The sequence below is a fragment of the Falco cherrug genome, chromosome Z (genome assembly GCF_023634085.1).
Source record: "Falco cherrug isolate bFalChe1 chromosome Z, bFalChe1.pri, whole genome shotgun sequence".
Taxonomy (NCBI): domain Eukaryota; kingdom Metazoa; phylum Chordata; class Aves; order Falconiformes; family Falconidae; genus Falco; species Falco cherrug.
The window spans coordinates 60,990,733-61,007,347 of NC_073720.1; the positions used below are offsets into that span (position 1 = coordinate 60,990,733).

General features: G+C 41.1%; 1 long non-coding RNA gene across 1 annotated transcript; it reads left to right on the plus strand.

Moving 5' to 3' along the window:
• The first annotated feature begins 2,626 nt into the window (after window positions 1-2,626).
• LOC129734667 (uncharacterized) lies at window positions 2,627-13,997 on the plus strand. The gene is made up of 2 exons (XR_008730154.1): window positions 2,627-6,484; window positions 13,756-13,997. It is a non-coding gene; the product is annotated as an uncharacterized LOC129734667 (long non-coding RNA).
• The last annotated feature ends 2,618 nt before the right edge of the window (window positions 13,998-16,615 follow it).

Below are 16,615 nucleotides of genomic sequence, written 5' to 3' on the forward strand. Positions count from 1 at the left end.
AGAGAAAACTACTGCACTGAATACATGTCCATGTGCCATATAAATCAGATCAATCCTTTTATTTTTTAACCTATCAGCTCTGTGTTGTTTTCAGAAATACATGTGAGTGAAGGATCTTGTGCTATCCAGTATCACTTTCCAAGACTGCTACCATGTTGTCTACTGGGAGGGTGCAGAGCAGAGGAGGACTGAAGATTTAGTATGTGCGCACATACATCGCCATATAAAAATGCTTGCCAGAGTCATTCTTGTTTGGCAGACAAGTATGTGTGGTTCTGTTTTCTTTGACTGCACTAGGTGAGATGCGGTGGCAGGACCCTGCAGTGTGGTCTAGCCGGCAGCTAAGAAGGTAACTCTCAGCAGCTGGTGCTTCTGCCTCCTGCAGTTGCTGTGGGAGGCAAGGAGCAGAGGAGCTCTCAGACTCTCATTTCTGAAGACCCAGTTCTCATTGATCAGAGGAGCCCCTGCACTGGAATTCACCTCTGGGTCTGGGGGTACTAACAATGATGGGCAGCAACAGTTCCTCCATCCATTGCTGATGTGATCTCAGTGGAAGATAGTACCTTGGAGTAGAAGAGACTCCTAAGGTGCAGTCCTTTGATTTCCAGATCTTTCTCATCATTTGGGAGACTCCGCAGTACCTTTGTCTAAGGATTTAGTTTGGCACGGCTCAATGCAGATATTGACACTGAGCTGAAATGGGTGTGCAGTCCTGACCCTGGACGTTGACGTAGGCCCTCTTGATTTTCTTTAGTATGTCTATGCATGCCCTGAAACTCTACCAGTCCCACTCATCTGGAAACTGCCCAGTAAATGGGGAATTAGACAGACCTGAATAGCCTTGACCCTGGCCCAGCTTCTCAGGAACACAAAGGACTTATCTTCCCATGTGCTTCCATAGTCCACAGCTGTTGACATATCTGTCTTTGAGAAAATGACTGCTTTGCAGTGGACTGTAAATACCAAGCTGCTGAAGCACAGCCTGCCTGGTGTGAAATGACGGAATGTGGGGGACAGAAGACAGTGTAGATCAAAAATGCAAAAATAGTATGGTCTCATCAGGAATATTGAAAGGAAATGTTCCCTGGAAGTTGCTGAACTATGCCAGTGAATTATTTAGAAAGATTACTAGAAATATGCCAAATCAATGCCAGAAAAAAAAAAAAAGTTTATTACCGTAGACTACGGCATTCACCTTCTTGGAAATATTCCTAAAAGTACTGGACATGTCCAGGGGAAAAGGCAAGATAAACCAAATCTGATATGGGATGATATCAAGAGATATAAACCAGCTCTATGAATAAACTGAAGGCTAGTAATACAAAAGCCTCAGACTTAATACATTATGTCAGCATACTTTAGATTGCTATTGCATTTATGAAAATACAGAGTGGATTAACTAAGGCTATTTTAAAATAATCTGAAATTCACAGTTTTAGAACGAGATCTGCATATAAATGGGGGGAAAGTAAGCACAAAGCATAAATAAAATGAAGGTTAAATCTGAGCACAGGTTCTGGATGGAGAGGCACCAAGCCTCCAGGGAAGAGGGAGAAATAGGCATTCTGTCTCTCCAAGGCACCTTCCTTCCTGCACACTGTTTTTTCCTCCACTGAATAGGAAGCCTCATATATGAGAGATTCAGATCGTAAGCCTAATCAATTTTTAATAACTTCTAGGATATATTGATGTTTTGGTAAGGTTAGGGTTTAATAAAGGTTTAAGTGTATTTTGTTGTCTTCTCTACACTTCATAGCCTTAAAACATTTATGACAACTATAGGTATAACAACTATTGCTTTTGCTATACCCCACAGAAACTAGATTAATCCCCTGATAGTGAAAAGAAAGTGTCAAGCATCACCATTCATGCACACCTAATCGGATCTATCCTAATTGTATGTATCTCTTACTGTTCAATAAGCGCTGTTCCATCATTCTTCCACTAGCTTTAAACAGTACTTGTTTTTCCTATTAGGAAAGAATAGGCCCAACAGAACTGAAACTCTTATTAGATACATGATAGACATCTGTCTTGGCCTATATAACTCGTAGCTTCTTTAGTGCTAAAATAGGGCACAGATAAAGAGAGAAGAGAATTAGGCAACAAATGGAATACAGGTCTGAAAAAATTTCCTCTGAAAAATTCCCATGCTCTTGTTTGGATTTTGAACCAGACCCTGGAAAAAACATGTGGTGATGAAGATAATTTGACAGAACTGACTTCTAAGAGGGGAAAAAAAAATCAAAACATTTTCTTTTATCTTTTGTTATGCTAATTTCTGTAGGGGATCTGCATGAGCAAGTTGCTGATCATGTCCTCTTAGGACTGCTGTGGAAAAGAACCCTTGGAATGGTCTGAGTGACTCAAGATGACCAAATTACTACAGCCAGCATTGCCAGTAATGGTATACACAAGAGGCTTACTGTAGTAAAATTAAAGAAATTTATACTTTTAGTATCCAGTCTGATGTTCTAGATTATTTCTAAATCATGAGTGTTTAGATTTAATATGTGATGTCATTTTTTTCAAAAAACGAGTGCTTTATTCCATAAATGCATGAGGTATTAGACAAAATGATAGTACCATTCATAAAAACAAGAAAAAAATCATAGCACTGTTTACATTCATATAATAAGTACTAATTTATGTTACCCATAATAAATTCAGTGTGAAGAAAATACATTCAGCATAAGCCATACTAAAAGTATTGTTAGCAAGAATGTATTTTAAAGAAAACCATAGCTAAATCCTTTCTTGTTTTCATTTCATTATTCAGTGGACATGATCAAAACAGGAGGCGAGTAGCAGTTTTCTATGTTGAGCCTAACAGCTACTCAAACACATGTATTATTTAGTTCAGACCTATGAAATCTGATGAAAGGTTACACCTCTCTTTCACATCTCTGTGGAAGTCCAGCTTGTTTAGAGAGTACTGAATGGGCCTTACTTTATTATCTGCGCTCATGGTAAATGGCACTTGATAACTGAACAAAAAAAGAAAACAGATGGGCGAGATAAAGGCAATTCATTAAGCACGAGCTACGAAAAATACAAAAGTAACACAGGTCAATGCAGTACGCTAAGATAATATTTATCATGTTGTAAAGTGAATGCGTTGGATAACATCCAAAAGCTTGAATTGCAAGACATTGCCATTTCTGCTGACTTTTTGAAGCACAGCTTTGTTTTCAGAATTCAGAGGCACCGAAGTCTAGTATCAATAGCGAATTATTCTGCTGCAGTGGAGGTACAGGCATACTGGATTCTGCTTAGTCTTTGAACATAAATGTGATACAGTCCTGTGTTTCTACAGCCTCTCCAAACCTTAAATACGAGTACATACTTTCTTACTATATCAATTTCCTCAAATGACACTTTTGCTGATTCAAAACAGCAACTTTTTAGAAAGATAGTTATGTTAATGCATTCCTCCTTGGAAACTTCTTTAGGCATTGAGTAATTAGATAAATAGGTTTGCTTTTAACAGAAGTATTTTTATTAAGATAAACTCACAACCTGTTTAGGTTCATCAGATAGCATGATTTAGCTGTCATACTACCAGAATGAAAGTTGCAAAGCACATGAAAATATGGAGGAAATGTATCAATATTCTAATAGTCTCATCTTTTCCCTTCTGTCAACAGATTTTTAATGCTGGTGAAAAATGGCAAGAATATTGAAGAATTACGTTCTTTTTCCCAGAGAGGTTCGTTTTCCAGGGCTGCTTGGATCATGCACTTCAGCCTAAGAAATGCTTGTCTACTGTCTAGGAGGTTTTACCAGCAGACAGAATGAAGCCAGAAGAGTTCTTCTAATAGAGTGTAATCAAAGCTGGCTGCCTTTCCCAGATTCATGTAGCCCTGGTAGAAAAAGACTATAGCAAAATATATATAGCTTTGGGCTAGGGCCTCCTTGTGTCTCATAGAAGAGCATGTGATGCAGTATCCTGTGCGTTGTTCTTTCTCTATATTTTAGGCTTGGTATAATGTATAGCATAGCTCCACAAAATATGCCAGAGTACTTGGGCAAAATTCCAAGAAATCTGTCTGTTTCCATTCTTTTTACTGCCATTTATCTTTCTTAACATGTCTTGCTGCTAGTAACATGAATGCTGTATTGATCAGTGAAATTATCTCATATATATTGAGAGGGTGAGAGGTACTTTTCTGTTTGCAGAATGACAGCATCAGGAAAGACAACCATCATTTTCAGAGTAACATTTAACTATCACCTGACCCAGCATAGGTTGTGGCCTGTATCTTTGGAAGATGAAGGAAGGCTAAAAATGCCTTATGCTTAGGATAGTCCTGCCGTTGCAGCATGGTTGCATTTTATAACACTTGTGAGGCCCAGAGGACATTCTAGCTCCAAGGCTGATGGTAAGGTGTTCAGTTTCCTTGTGGGTGTCAAACAATCTGAGGTATGCCAATATTTTGCTACATGGACAAGGTAAGATTTAAAATGATGGTTTCACAGAACATGAAATTATGCAATATGAAAAGGAATAACTGCTTTGGAAAATTTGACAGCTACATGTCTCAGAACAAAGAAAATACTTTCATTTTTTACTTGAACTAGAATTATCTAGAAAATATTACTTAAAAAGTGGGAGTATTAATATGCAAGATTATCAGCGTATGCAGTAGATGTTAAAAGATCATAAGCAAGCATGGACTGTCACAGCAATTGCTCTGACCAGGACAAATACAAGGACTAGAAGTAAGGACTGTAATCACAAAAGACCAAGGCCAAGAAGTAAAAGCCAAAGCCAAGGCAAGGCAGGAGCATGCCCAGCACCCAGTTCAACTGCCAGTAACCGTACTAGTGTAGTACTGCAAGGCAGGTCCTGGGACAGACTGTGGGGAACACACGAGAAAAGCTGAAAGCGGATCTGTGCAGCAGTCACAGCTGGGCAACTGGGACTCCAAAGAGAGCCCCAGCAAACGAGCTGCTGCATTTATGTCCTGGCGCAAAATGGCACACTGATTAACACGTGGTGGAACTAGCATGGATACCTGTCAGTCATTTAGGTTTAATGGCCAGCCTTTAATTCTTACACAGTTTAGTCAGGTTATCAGGATGTAGGAGACTGGCTTCTGCCAGCATGCTGTCTGCTGTTTAATAGTCCGCACAGAGCATAATTGCGAATGACAGTAAGTTTATTCATAGCAGTTCTTATTATCTTCTGCCAGAGCAAGACTATAGGTATACTTCTAGGAAGAATGAAAACCCGCTGAAGGGTTTTACATTACCTGGACAGAAGTAATTTTTTTCTCTATTGTCAAGTGGCTGCTGTGCTGTAAGCCTGCTGATAGTTTGATCAATAGAGCACTCTTGACACTTAAGTCTTTTGCGCTGCAAGATGCAAGATCTCTTTAAGTACTAAAGATCAGTCCTTCCTACTCAGTTTTACAGTGTAACCTTAACTACTTAGCAAACATGTCTGCAAAACATGTCTCATTTTTGACTGCTATCAAGTACCATGTTATAATGAAAATAAATGTCCAAGTTCAAACAAGAAAGTACATACAGCTATCATTTTGAGTAGAAGGTGGAGAAAGGATTTTGGAGAAAATAAGCTGTCTATATTCATGAAGCAGCCACTTCTGCATCACATCTATTCCAATTCCTTTTTTACTGTATCCAGAGATGTTTCCAAGCGTTTAACTCTTGCTCTCAACATCATTTGCATTTACAGCTTTAACATTCTCTCCCATGGGCTCCATTTTAAGGACATCGCTCAGTTCAGATCAGACCATTGTCCATTATTACTAATAGAAAGGTACCAGCGCTCCAATTTAACATGTCAGTGATGAATACCTAAAAAAGCATATCTCAATAGGAATATTCAGGCTTATCTTGGTAAATCTGGTGCATTCAATTTCTCTTTAGTTGGCGTAGACTCTGTCCTGCTGTACCTCTGGGCTTCCCCACCTCCCATACGAAGAAAAAACCCACAGTATTGCCAATAGGATATGTGGATAACAATGTTTTAAGGAAACAGAATATTTTTGCTGAAGAATATAACAGCATAAAAGCGAGGTGGAGCCGGCATTGTTCCCACAAAGCTGTGCTGGGAATTGACAGCCAGGCTTTCAACTACACTTTGCCCTGTGAAGCAGGATTAAAACATTGGACCAGCAAAGCTTCTTCTGCAGGAATAGCTGTATTGTTGCCTCGCTGAGGGAGAAATGTTTAAACTGAGATATCGTTCTTTGTCTGCTTAGGCATTGCATAAACGTAAATATACTAACAAAGCTCTTATCTTATGTTTGAGGACCAGTTTTATATTAACTGGTAAATGCATGAGAATTATTTAAAGAACTGTATGCATACAGACAGATTGTGCTAAAAGAATTAAAGTGTCATTGATAAATCACTGCAGTAATGACCAGTGCAATGGTAAGAGTGGGAAATATCATTTGGATTCCGTAACCTTTAATTCTGCTGAGACCTTGAGCAAGTGTGCCAGCTGTCATGGGTAAATAGTTTGCTTTTGTTTGTTTTATTTTAATCATAAGCAAGCTGTAAGATATATGTTCCCCAGCTCCTAAAATTAGTACCAGAAGGCCAGACACCTCAAGCGTGGGCATGGCTATGCTGGATCTTCTTGCATCCCTCCTGGGAAAGCCGCGTGCTGGATTACCTCTCTGCACTGCCTGTACCCCAGCGCACACAGCCTGGGGAATAAACTGGAAGAACCAGAGATCTGTGTGTGGTCGCAGGGCCATGATCTCGTTGCAATTACAGGGACACGCTGGGGCAGCTCGCACGACTGGAACTCTGCCATGGGTGGCTATGTACCTTTTAGGAAAGACAGGCCAGCGGGGCGAGGTGGTGGAATTGCTCCTCATGTGAGGGAGCAGCTGGAATGTATCGAGCTCTGCCTGGGGGTGGATGCAGAGCGAGTCGAGAGCTTATGGGTAAAGCATTAAGGGGCAGGCCAGCACGGGGGACACCGTTGTGGGTGTTTGCTGCAGGCCACCTGATCAGGGAGAGGAGCTTGATGAGCCCTTCTACAGACAGTTGCAGGCAGCCTCACAGTCGCAGGCCCTGGTTCTCATGGGGGACTTCAGCCACCCTGATACCTGCTGGAAAGACAGCAGAGCTGGGAACACACAGCCCAGGAGGTTCCAGCAGGGCATTGATGATAACTTTGTGGTGCAGATGGTGGAGAAACCAAGAAGGCAAGGTGTGCTCCTGGACCTTGTACTCACAAACACAGAAGGACTGGTTGGGGATGTGAAGGCTGGGGGCAGCCTTGGCTGCAGTGACCATGAGAGGGTGGAGTTCAGGATCCTGCGTGAAGGAAGCAGGGCAATAAGTAGGACTGCAGCTGTGGACTTCAGGAGAGCTAACTTTGGTCTCTTCCAGGACCTGCTTGGGTCAGGGGTCTAGAAAGTACGGTGGTCCAAGAAAACTGGCTAATATTCAAGTATCTCTTCCTCCAGGCTCAAGATTTGTGCATCCCTATGAGTATGAAATCAAGCAAGGTGGGCAGGAGGCCTGCATGGATGAGCAATTTGCTTCTGGCAAAAAAAAAAACAAACCAGAAGAAAGGAGTTTATGAATTGTGGAAATAGGGACAGGCCACTTAGGAGGAATACAAGGATGTTGTCAGAACATGTAGGGAGGCAACGAGGAAGGCTAAGGTCTATTCAGAATTAAATCTGGTGAGGGATGTCAAGGACAAGAAGGGCTTCTTCAAGTACATCAGTAGGAAAAGGATGACTGGGGAAAATGTGGGCCTGCTGCTGAATGGGGTGGGTGCCCTGGTGAGGAAGGACACACAGAAGGTGGAGTTACTGAGTGCCTTCTTTCCTTCAGCCTTCATTGCCCAGGCCAGCCCTCTGGTTTCCCAGGCCCTGGAGGCAGGAAAGGAAGTCTGGAGAAAGGAAGATTTTCCCTTGGTTGAGGATCATGTTAGAGGTCACTTAAGCAAACCTGATACCCACAAATCGAGGGGCCTTGGTGGGATGCACCCCCAAGTGCCGAAGGGAGCTGGCAGGTGTTATTGCTGAGCCGCTCTCCCTCATCTTTGAAAGGTCCCGCAGGACAGGAGAGGTGTCTGAGGACTAGACGAAAGCCAATGTCACTCCATTCTTCACAAAGGGCAAGAGGGAGCACCCAGGAAACCACAGGTCAGTGGAGGAAAAGAAGGTTATTAGGAGCAGTCAACATGGATTCACCAAAAGAAAACCATGGCTGACCAACCTAACAGCCTTGAGTGATGGAATGACTGGCTGTCCCCTAGATGAGGGGAGAGAAGTATATATTGTTTACCGTGACCTCAGCAAGGCTTTTGACACTGTCTCCCGTGACTCCCTCACAGGTGAGCTCAGGCAGTGTGGGTCAGGTGAGTGGATGGGGGGTGGACTGAGAACTGGCTGGTGGCAGAGCTCAGAGGGTTGTGATCAGCGCTGCAGAGCCTGGCTGGAGGCCTGTGGCTCACGGTGCTCCCCAGGGGTCAGTGCTGGGCCCAGTCCTGTTCAGCTTGTTCACCAGTGACCTGGGTGAAGGGGCAGGGTGTCCCCTCAGCACGTTGCTGATGGTGCAGAACCGGGAGGAGCGGCTGATGCACCAGAGGCTGCGCTGCCATTCAGGGAGACCTGGTCAGGAGAGCTGGGGCAGAGGGACCTCACGGAGCTCAACAAAGGCAAGTGCAGGGTCCTTCACCTGGGGAGGGACAGCCCCAGGCACCAGCACAGGCTGGGGTGACCTGCTGGAAGGCAGCTCTGCGGAGAAGGACCTGGGAGTGCTGGTGGGCAGCAAGGTGCCCGTGGGCCAGCAGTGTGCCCTGGTGGCCACGAAGGCCGGTGGGATCCTGGGGGGCATCAGGAGAAGCGTGGCCAGCAGGCCGAGGGAGGTGATCCTCCCCCTCTGCTCTGCCCTGGTGGGGCACATCTGGAGTGCTGTGCCCAGTGCTGGGCTCCCCAGTTCAGGAGAGACAGGGAACTACTGGAGAGGGCCCAGCGGAGGGCTACGAAGGTGATGAGGGGACTGGAGCATCTCCCTGATGCGGAGAGGCTGAGGGAGCTGGGGCTGTTTGGCCTGGAGCAGAGCAGACTGAGAGGGGATCTTACCAATGCACACAAACACCTTAAGGGTGGGCGTCAGGGGGACGGGGCCAGGCTCTTTTCAGTGGAGCCCAGCGACAGGACAAGGGGCAACGGGCACAAACTGCAACACAAGAAGTTCCTTCTGAATGTGAGGAAAAACTTTATCTTGAGGGTGCCAGAGCCCTGGAACAGGCTGCCCAGAGAGGTTGTGGAATCTCCATCTCTGGAGACATTGTAAATCTGCCTGGACATGGTCCTTTGCATCCTGCTCTGGGTGAACCTCTTTTAGCAGGGGCTTGGGCTAGATGGTCTCCAGAGGTCCCTTCCAGCCCCAACCGTTCTGTGATTACATGATGACATTTAAAATAATTCACTGAGGAATGTAACATACCTGTGACATTTAGTCTTACTGAGCAAAGACAGGTCCAGGCTGACTGTAATGCAGAAAAAGCCCACAAAACAATAAAAAAATAATTATTCTTTAAAAGCTACTGATAATGTTCTTATCTATTTAAGAATTTATTTTTCAACTTGTTGATATTCCCTAAAGTATCTTACTTCTGCCACACTTGCCATTATCAACATTAAAAAAAAGTAGTTGTAATGATAAACTGTATTTGAATGCACAGCTTTCCAATTGCCACATAGCTATTGCAGTATACATTCTTTCACTGACTGTATCTTACCTTTGCTAACATTTACAAATATATATTTATACATTTCTAGATACATGTGAAATTCTTTCTGTAACTGAATAGTAATGTTATTTCACAAGGCTAAAAACAAATCTATTCCTGAACTGATGTTAAATGTAAAGTAGTGTTTTAGTTAGAAAATAGTCCAAGAGTGACAGGACCTCTGCTTAACTTGTCTAGGTTTTGAATCACATCAAAGCCTTCCATTATAAAAAAGAAACCAAGAAGAGAAGATTATGGAATCTATGAACTTCTATTCATTTACAAGGATTGAACAGGCATTTTGCAGAACTTGGCAGTTGTCATGGTTTAACCCCGGCCGGCAACCAAGCCCCAGGCAGTCACTTGTTCACTCCCCCTCACCCAGAGGGCTGGGGAGGAGAATTGGAAAGAAATGTAAAACTCGAGGGCTTAGATAAGAACAATTTAGTAAGTAAAGCAAAAGCCACACACACAAGAAAAGCAGAATGGGGAATTAATTCACCGCTTCCCATGGGCAGGCAGGTGCTCAGCCATCCCCAGGACAGCCGGGCTCCATCACGCGTAACGGTTACTTGGGAAGACAAACGCCATAGTGCCACATGTCCCCCCCTTCCTCCTTCTTCCCCCAGTTTATATACTCAGCGTGACGTCCCATGGTATGGAATATCCCTTCAGGCAGCCCAGGCCAGCTGTCCCGGCTGTGTCCCCTCCCAGCTCCCCGTGCCCCCCCAGCCCTCTCGCTGGCCGGGCCTGAGACACTGAGAAGTCCCTGACTGAGGATAGACACCACCCGGGCACAGCCAAACCCACCCGTGTGCTGTCAGCATTGCTCGCACAGCACAGCCACAGCACAGCTGCACCCGCTGCCGAGAAGGAACTTAACTGCACCCCAGCTGAAACCAGGAGTAATCAAACAATTGAAAATTGCTCCGGTCACAGCTCTATGCCATCTGTAGCCAAATCTGGCTCAAAGGTTTTCTTTTTTTTTTTTTCCTCCTTTGGAGGAAGACTAATATTTTGATGGGTGTTTATTGAATTGCATACTAAAAGGAGCCTAAGTAAGGCAGCATAAGGCTCTGCATAGACTTGTAGATGCTACTTAAGGCTCTGACTTGACTTGTTATTATTGTTCAGCTATTTTTTTAATAGAAAGAGTTTAATAACTTATTTCATTCAGCAAATTAAAAGTAACTTCTCCGTGCCCCCAATTCTGTTAAAGATTTATCTAGTCCCTGAGAACAGGTAGCAGTAATAAAACTTCAGAAATTTACTTTTACTGACAGATCACTCTAAAAGCAGTTTTCTGCTCTAAAACTCTATAAAAAGTTTTCTTAAGATTTGTCAGATTTTCCTCTTTTTATTGCAAGTTGGATACTTTCAGAAAAATATTGTACATATCTTTTCAGACACTTGGTCTAGGGTCAAGGTTAGGAACTGCCCTCTCAACTGCTAGGTGAGAAAAGAAATAATCTGTTTCTATTTTTCTACCAGAATTCTGTAGCTTTTCAAGTATGTTTCGATGAATTAATTCCATTCCAGAACTCAAGCTGTTTTTAGATAGATTATCTAGTTTCACTAAGCTTCACTAAGTTCTATACTTTTTGAATAGTTAGGCAGATGATTTCTAAACTCCATAAGTGCAGAAATCCTGTGTGATCAGAACAATTCAATGATATTCAACTTTCTGTAACTTATTCTGGATGCTTTACAATATATTGTATTTCTTTCAAAGAAATAATCCAACTCCAGAAATATATAATGCTCTGTTAATCCATTATGACAGTTTGAATTCAAAATTCACATTGTTTTCTTCTTTGACTCTGCAAAAGTTGTCCCAAAAGGCTTAAGCTGTCTAGAATGTATCTTAGCTCTGCAGAGGCAGGATACAACAGAATAGAATTATTGATAGCTTTTCATTAGTCAGGAGTAACCACACAAATCCAGAACCCAGTAATGAATTTCAGTCTTGCATGTTTGACTGTTACATGCTATCCAGATAGACTCAAATTCAGATCACTGCATCCCTGGGTTAGAACTGGAAGTAAATTTATCTTTATTTGCCAGTTAAACTGCTTTACAATTAAAGGTGGCATTTAATATTCAGCTTAAGCCAATATAAACTTATGTTCTCTTGCTTATGCCAGCAGAAGTATTTCTGCAGAGACAGTTGGATTCAGGAACCCAGCTGGCTCAAAACAAGTTATTTTTTGTTTCCTTAAGTATCAGCTTCATTGGTTGCCTGATTGCACTGACCATGCACCATGGTGACCTTTAATGCTGTGGCACAAGACAGGTGGTGTAAATTCAGGAATGAGGTAAACAGCAAGACTGACTCTGTTAGAATTAGTGACAACTTAGGTAAGTTAAAGGCCTGACTTCCCACCCTGTCTGAGCTGTGATTCAGTAGACTTTAATTACCACTCTTTTGAAATTAGGTGAAGGTGGAAAGGCTAACCCTTAAATATCAATTAATGTATTGGTTAGCATTAGCACTGGTAGAAATAAAAGACATAAAAATAAAGCAGGATGTCTTAAAAAACAGGGAAAGAGAATAGTTCTGCAAATATATTATCTAGCCAGAGATTTGCTGCCTCAGCTTAACTATGAAATTGGTTCTGGAATAAAGCTTTATTTTCTCATCTAAGAAACTTTTTTTAGGCATATCCCTAACAACTCTTTCATGATGAAATTAACAAGAAAGGTTCTTCCTGCTAGGTGGTAAGAACTTCAAAACCACTAATTCATTATCATTCTAGATCCACCAGTCACTTTATCCTAAATTTGAAGAAGATTCAGTAAATGCCACAACTCACCCTGTGGAAGACTAGTGCTATACGATTAAGTAAATGATAGTGGCAGATTGTTTATGGTTTCTAAAACCAGAAACTAATATCACTTGATTTTCTAACTATAAAGCAGTTTTCAAATATTTACCTTCTAGTTTAGTGTTTATGTAGCTGAAGTAACAGTTTAAACGTACTTTAAATCCTAATAAAGAACTTGATTTTAAACCAAAGTTAAATTCCAAGATTGCCTCTAATTCTATGTAATACATAATTTTCACATTAATAACTGAATGGTCTTGCTGTGTTATTTGTATCTAATAAAACATGCCAAGAAGAAAAAAAAATGCTGATTATTTGTATTGTCACTATGATTCAGAAAATTAAATTATCATGTGCTTTCATCAAGTTACGTGTGCACTTCCTGGGCATCAAAGAATTTAAACAATGGCAAATAGATGGGAGTTTTTAGCTTGCAAGACATCGATAAGTTGCACATCAAATACAAAGCCATTGCCACAGTTCATAATATACATCATTTTAGTGTAACTGGAAGCACAAAAGTACTCCATGGAACTTCATAATTCAGCCTGTGTTTTTGCTGTGCAGTTTAAATGCATAAATGTAAATATTCTCATAATGGTTATCTGCAATTCTATCCCAAACCAGGAATCCTTTCTAAAGTGTTCTCATTCAAGATTGTAAATGTTGTAAGTGTTGTTGAATATGCATTCTCTCACTATTACCATATAGTTAAATTATTTCTTATCTGGTTGACACACATCAAAACAAAGCTTCATCTGAGGGGCACCATGGGTTTTTTAGGTTTCCTGAAAGCACAGCAGGCATAAACTAGTAGAACCACCGCACCAGATAGAATTTTCTTGCACCTGTCTAATCTGCAGTCTCCTTTGTCAGTATACACTGAGCAGGGTCTTCAAGACCATTACCATACAAGACATACTCTTGTATGAGCATACTGTCATTAAAGGACTAAGCAAGCTCCTCATAAAAATGTCTTAATTTTATTTTTCTTCATGGAAAAGTTCTAAGCCAGTGCTTGTTCATCTTAAATTTATATCCTTAAGTGGTCCCACCTATTGTTGAGGTCTCTGTTTTTGTATAGATCTTGTACCTGATCTATATATGCATGCTCATATGCTCCTTTTTAGTTGTTACACTATTATAAAGGACAAGCTTTTGCATCTCCATTTTCTCTGTCCCTTAAGCAAGGTGCGTGGTTTCTGCTGTTGTCTTCTAGCAAGAAAATGAACAAAGTCGTGAAACACAAACTCTATAAAACTGATTTCCCTTCTGAAAAGCAGACCTTGGTCCTAATAATTACAAAGGAAAAGATCCATACCTGCAGCATGTGACTTTGATGAAGTGACATTTGTGGACTTGAACAGATTCCTTCTATGATGATGAGCATGAGCAACCAAATTAAATCCGTCTCTACAAATATAAGAGTAAAATGATAGTGTGTGAATTTCTGTACACAGATCAGACACCTGTATTACTTGTCATCACCACAGCGAGTGCCAATTGAGTCTTGCCTCTTGCTGACATTGGCAATGTGGTCATGAAGCACACATGGTCAGGCTGACAAGCATGTGAATCTTGTGATGCAGTTAGCATGCTGTGAAGAAAAAGCTATAGAAGTCAATCCTCTCCCTGTTGCCTCCAGCAGAGAGGAGATTGGGAGATAATTTCCTCCCCATCATTCACACATTTTTCCTCACAGTAGAAAGAAAGAGATGAAAGAGCTAAGTTGTTAATTAACCATTGGCGGAAGAAATGCAACATTATCAACAGAAAAGCCAAGATACAATGTCAGGATGTTATCGTAACTACTTAGCGATTCCTGTTTAATGCCATTTGATAACTGAGGACCACTGGAGTTGAGGATAGTTGCAGTACTTGAGTACTTGGTAGCATATATTTCTATTAGGATTTGTTTCCAATCTTCTATACTGTGGTGGCGGAAGGCACTACAGTTATTATTAAATCTTTATATGACAGAGAACAATATTTTCTCAAAAATCTCTCCACTATTTCTTATTTAATGAGGAAAAATAAGATTTTATAGTAAAAAGGCTCATATGTCCTCTCTCTTCTGTAACTTTTAAAAGCACTAGCAAGCATGAATCAGATGTTGCAGAAAAACAATGATAAAAAAGATATTATGGTCTTACAGAATTAATAAAAATGGACAGTGAGGTCAAAGACAGACGTCTGATTAATGACATTCTGATGGCGAAGGTTCACAGTTACTTTAATCGCTATTTAAATACATAAGACTTCCTAAGGGAAAGACAGGGTAATAAATGCCCCCACTGTGGAAAATGGTGCTTGCCCTTTATTAAATTACAGCAAATGAAAGAAGGAGGAAAATGGTAAGAAACTAAGGCTTATTTGTTCTGCTGCCAACAGAAACAGCCTCTCTCTTTCCTCCTACCTTTCCCTCTTCACTTTCAAACTAAAACTCTCAAATGCTGTAACTGTAGGACACCATGCTACAAAATTCTTCCTTCATGCATCTCCCACAGGAACTGTGGGGCCATCCTCACCAGAACTGTATAAATAGTGCTAAAATCTTTCTTTGTTTTTCTTTCTAAATTGTGACATGAAGTAGTGGAATAATGCAACCAAGTGCTGCACCTCCTGACAATGTAGGTCATGTACTGCAAGGGTCATATAAGCTTGTTACAATATGTTACAGCATATAAAAAAGACCTTTTTTTCTGGTGGTTTATTTGTTTGTTTTGTTTGGTGCTGGTGGTGGGTTGTTTTTTTACAGTTAATACTTCAACATCCTACAGAGCTCTTGCACAGGGGTACTGCTGCCCAGTAGCCCTTAGTATGTCTACCTCCTTACTGATGGAGTTTGATATGTGGCAAATTGAACACAAAAATAGACTTGTGGGAGGAAGTTGCAAGGTGCTTGACAAGTTAATGGCCATTCTTTCTGTTTTCCAACATATAGCGATATGCCATCTTGTTAAAGGTTCATTTTTTTTCTACATTATTGTTCCTTAAGTGTCCATTGCTTTGTAGTGTACACACAAATGCACACACATTTACTGCAAAAGCTTCTGTTTATATCTCAACCAGCTAAGCAATGGTATGGCTGACATGACCTCCTTCAACCCCAAACAGCCTATAGCAGCAGCCAGGGACTGTGGAAAGTACTCCCCTTCTGTAGGGGGTGCTGGGGCAGCTGGAGACATGCTGTCCATCCCTTTGGTTAGTGTCATATTATTGGCTTGGTTCAGTTACAATTAATCTTTAGCACATTTGTGAGATATGTGTGTTAGCAGCATCAAAGGTAGCTATTTTAGGAGGCTTTAGGGAAACTTAGGAAGGCAAAAAGGATTAGTTTAATGTGAAGGAATGTAACTAGCGAAATCTGTACTCCTGTAACATTTGTTACTTTTTGTACATTTTTGTTTGTCTTCTTTTAATAACATATTGGCTTTTTAGAGTCAGGGTGCCTACACGGGTTTTTTTGGTTGCTTTCTACAGAACCTCACACATTAAGGACAGTTTTTCACAACCTTCTTGCCCATAGTCAACTGTATCAACCAAGAGAAAAAGATACTTCTCAAAAGGTGAAGTTCATTAGTATTGTTCTTTTCATGATGTACTTTTCAGACGAACTGAAAAGGGATCAAAGGAAAAAATAAGAGCCAGAATCTCATCTGAAAAAACACATAGTTTCTTCCTGCAGTTTTGAAGCTTTATTTTCAATAGGCAGTAAGCAACAATAGACATATGCAAATTTTGTTCCATATTGTGAATATTATTCCAAGAAAAGTAAAGCTGTAAATATATGCTGTGATTTTATTAGTTTGTATACCAAATGTTAGAAACATTTGACATATTCCTAGGGCTGTCTGCATTTGAAGTTACAGTGAATTATCTCTTCAAATAAAGATCTAGAACTTCTGTAGAAATGAGCAGTTATTTTCTATCAAGGTGGGCCATGAACTAACACATTCCCATATGCTCACATACATTCCAAGGCATCACTCCAAAGCATAGCAAAATATTCACTACCAAATATACTTCTGGACCATCCTCACTATTTAGG